This window comes from Labrus mixtus, chromosome 10, assembly GCF_963584025.1.
Source record: "Labrus mixtus chromosome 10, fLabMix1.1, whole genome shotgun sequence".
In the NCBI taxonomy this organism is placed as follows: Eukaryota; Metazoa; Chordata; class Actinopteri; order Labriformes; family Labridae; genus Labrus; species Labrus mixtus.
The window spans coordinates 8,800,293-8,806,723 of NC_083621.1; the positions used below are offsets into that span (position 1 = coordinate 8,800,293).

General features: G+C 41.3%; 1 long non-coding RNA gene across 1 annotated transcript; it reads right to left on the reverse strand.

The window, feature by feature from the left end:
- Window positions 1-488: 488 nt before the first annotated feature.
- On the reverse strand, window positions 489-1,604 carry LOC132981866 (uncharacterized). The gene is made up of 3 exons (XR_009674655.1): window positions 1,341-1,604; window positions 1,059-1,155; window positions 489-940 (listed from the first exon to the last, which is right to left on the reverse strand). It is a non-coding gene; the product is annotated as an uncharacterized LOC132981866 (long non-coding RNA).
- Window positions 1,605-6,431: the final 4,827 nt, after the last annotated feature.

Sequence of the window (6,431 nt, forward strand, 5' to 3'; positions counted from 1 at the left end):
GATTTTCATAATTACAACACACAAGCTATGCAACCGGATATACTCAGTAGTATTGAGATTAATGTATATACTGTAGTTTAACCCATAATATTTACGATATCATAGTCACTGTTAATTAAACCATATTTGAACAGGTGCACCTGTGGAGAGTGCAGGATGATGCCCAGAGAGGTGGAAAGTGTGTGCTGCAAGCAGCTTAACGCCATATGTAATGACAAATAGTTTCCTTATACAAAATGATCATTCAAAGTATGAATACACAAGATGAATACTGGATCGTCAGAACTGAAACACCTTCTAACACATACTCCAACAGGTTCAGAATAAATGTCTGGAGCCTTCAGAGGAGCCACACTGCATGACTCTTCATCCAGGCCTTGAGCCTGTCTGCCTGAACCCCTTCTCCCTGCAGGATGCTCTGAACATTTATCAGACAGACCATGGACCGCTGGAGATGAAAGAGAGAGCTGTGTAAGTCTGAAAAAAACATTTTTATTTAGGAATGTCAAAATAACAGTTATGTTAGTCAAATTGAATGCATTTCTTAAAAATAAGCTGAGAGTTTTAGGAAACACAGAGTTGGTTTAGAGTTAGTTTAACTCAGTTTTGGTATTGTCAGGATCAATGCACAGCCAAACAATTAGAATGTAAAGTGTCTCTGAGCTATAAATAAAAAGTGGCGCCTACAGACAAATGTAAATAATCAAAAATAATGTTTTACATTCACAAAAGTCCTGGACAGTACAAACACAAGTTAGTGAACATCCAAAAATGACTAAAGAATATACTCAGTAGAGAGCAGTCATCCACCTAGGCTAAATAAATCAGAAAAATGCAAACAAAGAAAAAAAACAGATGTCCAGGCCAATCCATACAGCCAAATAGATTTCAGGCACGCTGCAGGTTGATCCATCTTTCATCTTCTAGGGATCATGATGTGCTGTATAAGACAGACAAAATGAGAAAAGAAGACTATAAGACCACTTAACCCAAAATAAATCTTCAAGAATATAATCACATTACTTTTTTACATTTGTCATTATAGGCGTGCTCGCTACCTGGCATCCTTCGTTTCCTGGTGCTGGGGATACCTGGGAAAGCACAACCGGGTAGTGATACCTTCCTGCGTTGTTGTCCGTATCCACCAGGAGTACCCTGATGAAGAGGAAGAGTACACTGGTTTTAGGTCTCCAATTTAAATTATTTCCAAGTTAATGTATTGTTATGTTTGGACATGTATTTTATATAAAGTCATTTCATTTATTTAATAAACTTTGAATACGTTCCTCCATTCCCTCTCTTTCTGTACAAATCCATTCCCACACATGTATGTTACTAACTTGGCTTCCTCCCGTCCTCATAGTTCTGGGTTCTCTAGTTGGTGTCCTCTCCCCTCCTCTCACTCTCAGCAGGTGTTATCAGGGCTGTGGAGTCTTGAGGAAGAGACACATGTGTAGAGGCACTTCTGGGTTACAGAGAGGAATGTTCCTTTAACAAACGTGTCAACTTCACAGAGTCTGGAGCAGGTGGGGCAGATTTTAAAAAGCTCCAGGAGCCAGTCCTCATACACTAAGTACTTCAACATGTCCTGTACTGCCTTAGCTGGTGCTCTGTTGAGAAAGAAAATAAAAGACAGCAAAGTAGTTCTAGTAATATGTTACTAGAAATTTCAGTCATGACAGGCAAATTAAAAAATGACGAGGAATAAATTAACCCATTAGTTCTTTTTTTTCAATATCTATAACAAACGAAGTGAACTAACTGTTCAGGGATGGTGTCAACAAGTTCAGAAATACTGGGGAGGTAGGTGGTGTCATCAGGATCTGCAAAGTTGGAACTGTTGTCACGGAAACAGTGAGAAAATGACAATGAGAGGTCATTTTGTAGGTGGGCTGTCAGGTGGTGCAGTTTTCCACTTGAGTGGCGTAGACGAGAAGAGCAGAAGAACTCAGGATGCCGTGCTTCCCACAGCAACGCTCCTGTTGGCTACTGTAGCTTGAAAACCTGGAGAATACATGTGCAAATAACAATACAATTGTTTCTGTGCACTGTATACAGAGTTGCAGCTATGAAGTTAGAAAATAAATCTTAAAATTTCAGCAGCACTTTGACCATCAATGTTGTAAGATTTTGTACAGCCTGTATGGTCTTCTCTCTTGCATGAAAACATTAGTAAACTGTATGTCTAATAATGTAATGTTCTCTAGATTTATTCAGTCACATTTTTTTTTTTAGGTTTTTACCACAGCAGTAACATCAGCATGGTGCTAATAAAATAACTGTGACAGACTCAACATGATGAATATTACAGATACTTTCTTCCTATGTGTTGTACTTGTTCAAATCTTATAGAATAATATAATTTAAGCAGTGTTTTCTTTGATGTACATATAGTGCATATCTAGAAAGTTTGCCTTAACGTCATATACATTCACAAAGAACAAATAAGACCTTTATATCTCAACATACCTGTAGTTCTTCTGTTGCCTAGTGTTCTCCAAGACAATTGTGTGGCCCCTGTCCTCTTACCCACAGAGAGGTCTGTCTGTCCTCTTACCCACAGAGAGGTCTGTCCTCTTACCCACAGAGAGGTCTGTCCTCTTGCCCACAGAGAGGTCTGTCTTCTTGCCCACAGAGAGGTCTGTCCTCTTACCCACAGAGAGGTCTGTCTGTCCTCTTACCCACAGAGAGGTCTGTCCTCTTACCCACAGAGAGGTCTGTCCTCTTGCCCACAGAGAGGTCTGTCTTCTTGCCCACAGAGAGGTCTGTCTTCTTGCCCACAGAGAGGTCTGTCCTCTTACCCACAGAGAGGTCTGTCCTGTTGCCCACAGAGAGGTCTGTCCTCCTACCCACAGAGAGGTCTGTCCTCTTACCCACAGAGAGGTCTGTCCTCTTACCCACAGAGAGGTCTGTCCTCTTACCCACAGAGAGGTCTGTCCTGTTGCCCACAGAGAGGTCTGTCCTCCTACCCACAGAGAGGTCTGTCCTCTTACCCACAGAGAGGTCTGTCCTCCTACCCACAGAGAGGTCTGTCCTCTTACCCACAGAGAGGTCTGTCCTCCTACCCACAGAGAGGTCTGTCCTCTTACCCACAGAGAGGTCTGTCCTCTTGCCCACAGAGAGGTCTGTCCTCTTACCCACAGAGAGGTCTGTCCTCTTACCCACAGAGAGGTCTGTCCTCTCTGGTGACTTTCTATGTTGTCTCACTGGCACCCCGTCTCTCTTGTTGTTGGAGGAGACTGTGAAAACGGATAATAGTTTCATTTGCTTGCTAATGAAATATACTGTTACTGATAATACTGACACGTATAATAATCTCTAAACTGCAGTAAAATAACGTGCAGTACTCGGTCAGAGAACCGCGTGATGGCGGTACACGTGCGTAAAGGCAGCGGCCAGACACCGGCGCGGTGGTTTCAAGCCGTCTCTGTCTGGTTATTTAGACACGGAAGGCATCATTTACAACATCAACAATAGCCGTGCTACTAACGGAGATCCGCGGCTGTTGCAGCGCGGTCATTTATGTAGATCTTCCTCCAAAATAACCCGTTGATATGACCGATTATTATTATTATTATTATCTTACACACAGATGAAAGTTCTCTGTCATATTTGATTGGAGCTGGATGCTAACTTTAATCTTACACCACATATTCCCTCTCTCTCTCCCAACAAAGAAATGTGAGGCATCCCTTCACCTAATAATCATAAACTTGATCACATTAGGTATGAAAATCATGCTAGGCTACACAATAAAATCCCGTTATATTATTTCACTTGCCAACAAAAACTTTGATATAGATTAACTATTAACATACAGCAAAAAAGTGCAACTTACACTCACTGGCAGGCATCCACTGTCCGTGAAGGAGCCAGGTGTCTCCGAGGCGGGCAGGTGACGGTCGGGGGGAGACAGATGTTTCGGCCCCACTAAACAGCCAAAGGCGGTTAATCAAGTTGACAAAACCTTCGGGGAAAACGTGGGCACTGCAGAGGCGGGTGATATTAGTGACCACCAGCTCTCCATCGTGGTACCGCTTGGCAAAGTTAATCCACCTGTTCTTCATCTCTTCATCCGGGGAATTTGAACAAACAGACCGAGCTGTCCCTGACATCCGGGGAAGATACACTTGCTGCCGAGGGCATAGCTAGCTAGAAGATGCTACAGCGCTCATTGTTTTTGTATCACTTAGCATGGAACGTTGAGATGAAGGGCCGATCTACGTCATAACGACCCGGCTTAGCTCCGCCCATTAAAACCTAGAACTGAAACTTGAGAAAACCGTAATAACGGTCAAAAATCGGAAATCAGTCAAACATAGAACTCAGTCTTTTCACATGTTTAAAGCTATCTTCTTGCAACATATTTAGCGTGCTTGGAGACATATTGCTGATTTTACTTTACAGGGACTTTAACTGCATTAATCATCAGAATTATTACTTTATTGTTTGAGAGAGATTACCTTCAAATAGGGATCACTTTCCAAATAACATCAGTGAATGCTCAGAACAATGAAAATTATCTGTAGCTTCTGAAGATAACCACTTGGCTGCATAATAAAATATTCCTCTTCAAACTCAAATACATTTTTTCCTTTGGATTAAATAAAGGAACAAACACATATGAGAATTTCAATAAATCATTACCTGATGCTTTAAAAGAAGAGTGATGCTCAGAGAGTTAGGTTGCATGGTTAGTGTGTTTGCCAGAATCATTTATAAGCTGCATCGCTTTTTGTCTGAGCTGTGTAAAGGTCAAGATTATGAGGGCAGATTGCGTCCCTTACTATCTGTGATAAGTATGGTAAATGGACTTGAGCTTGTATAGCGCTTTTCTAGTCTTCCGACTACTCAAAGTCAGAAGACTTTACACCACCTATTCACACCTACCTATTCACACCTATTCACACATTGATGGCAGATATTTCTATGTAAAGTGAAAATCAGAAATAACTTATCCCATTCCAAAGTAAATCTATGTCTATTCATACGCCGCCACTGAAGCAGCGTGGAGCAAATTGGGGTCAAGTGTCTTGCACAAGGACACATGTAGCTGCAGGAGTGACCTCCCGGTTACGAGACGACCGACTCTACCAACTGAGCCACAGCCGCCAAACTCATACAGTAAACCATTTTCCTATAAATTGTAGAAGATAGCACTTTTTGATAGATTAAAGAGCACATATTATGCCCTTTTTGGGGTTTGTATATTTAATCTATGTACCTACTTTTGTACGTTCACAATAGCTAAAGTCCGAAAAAAGTGTCTGTTTTCATGTACTGCTCCTCCTTGCTCCCTCTACGCTCTGAGTCTGTCAGCTACGCTCTGCTGAGCCCCCACTGTTAGACCCCACGTGGGCCAAGTCTGCTCTGATTGGTCTGCCGATCCGCTCTGTCGTGATTGGTCAGTTGCTCAGCACGCGTCTCGGAAATTTCAACATGAGCTGCATGGCTTGGCACAACGAGCCAATGGACTTAGATCAGTGATCTCACACTGACAATGACGTCGGACTGACAAACTTTTATCGAGGGGGGCTAGAACCGAGCGTTACATGCAGCTAATGCTACAGCTAACAGGAGGACGTAGGAGAAGCTGCGTTTCCGCGGACTTTGAATTTTTGTACATAGATGTGCGTAAACATGCACAGGACACTTGGAAAACACACTAAAGGGCATATAAAACCAGAAAAAGCATAATATGGGACCTTTAAGGTATGGCTCATGCATACATTTCAATTTAAAGATTACATTTAGCCTCTTGTTCATCCTTTTAATGGATGCACATTTTCATTAATAGATTTTAGGCCTTTAGCTTTTCATCTAAATCCACTGTGACCTTTTGGGGGGCCATGCTGCAAAATTCAGATAAAGGCAGAAAGAAAGTCAGCTCCATGAATCAACATTTTGGGGGTATTTCAACCTTTTCAGATGTCGAAGACCACTTATCTTCTTAGTAATGTCATTAATAGAGTAGATGATTCAACTCTGGGGCTTCACTTCATTCAACCAGAATATAGAAATACAACATTTCAGATATACAGTACAGTTACAGAAGAGCTCCCCAAGAAACGGGCTGCCAACATATGAGGATCAGAAAGTACACAAAAAAAAAAAGGAAATAATAATGCAAAAATGATACAGTACATCCCCTGTTGGAGTCAATATAACATTATCATCCTGCTCTAATTTTAGACTTTATTGTCCCTTTGGGGAAACTCCCTTTCACAGCCCAGTTTCTGTCCAACAGACATTTCCCACCAATTCCTAAATATCATTCAATAATCTTGACTTATTGATTTTAAGATAAAGTGTACACAAAGTGCGTATATTTCTATTGAATAATTGTTGCACTGTTTATTTTAATTCCACATCTTTATTATGATATTTTTATCTAACCATGTTATTGTGGTTAACCTTTAAATCAAACAGTT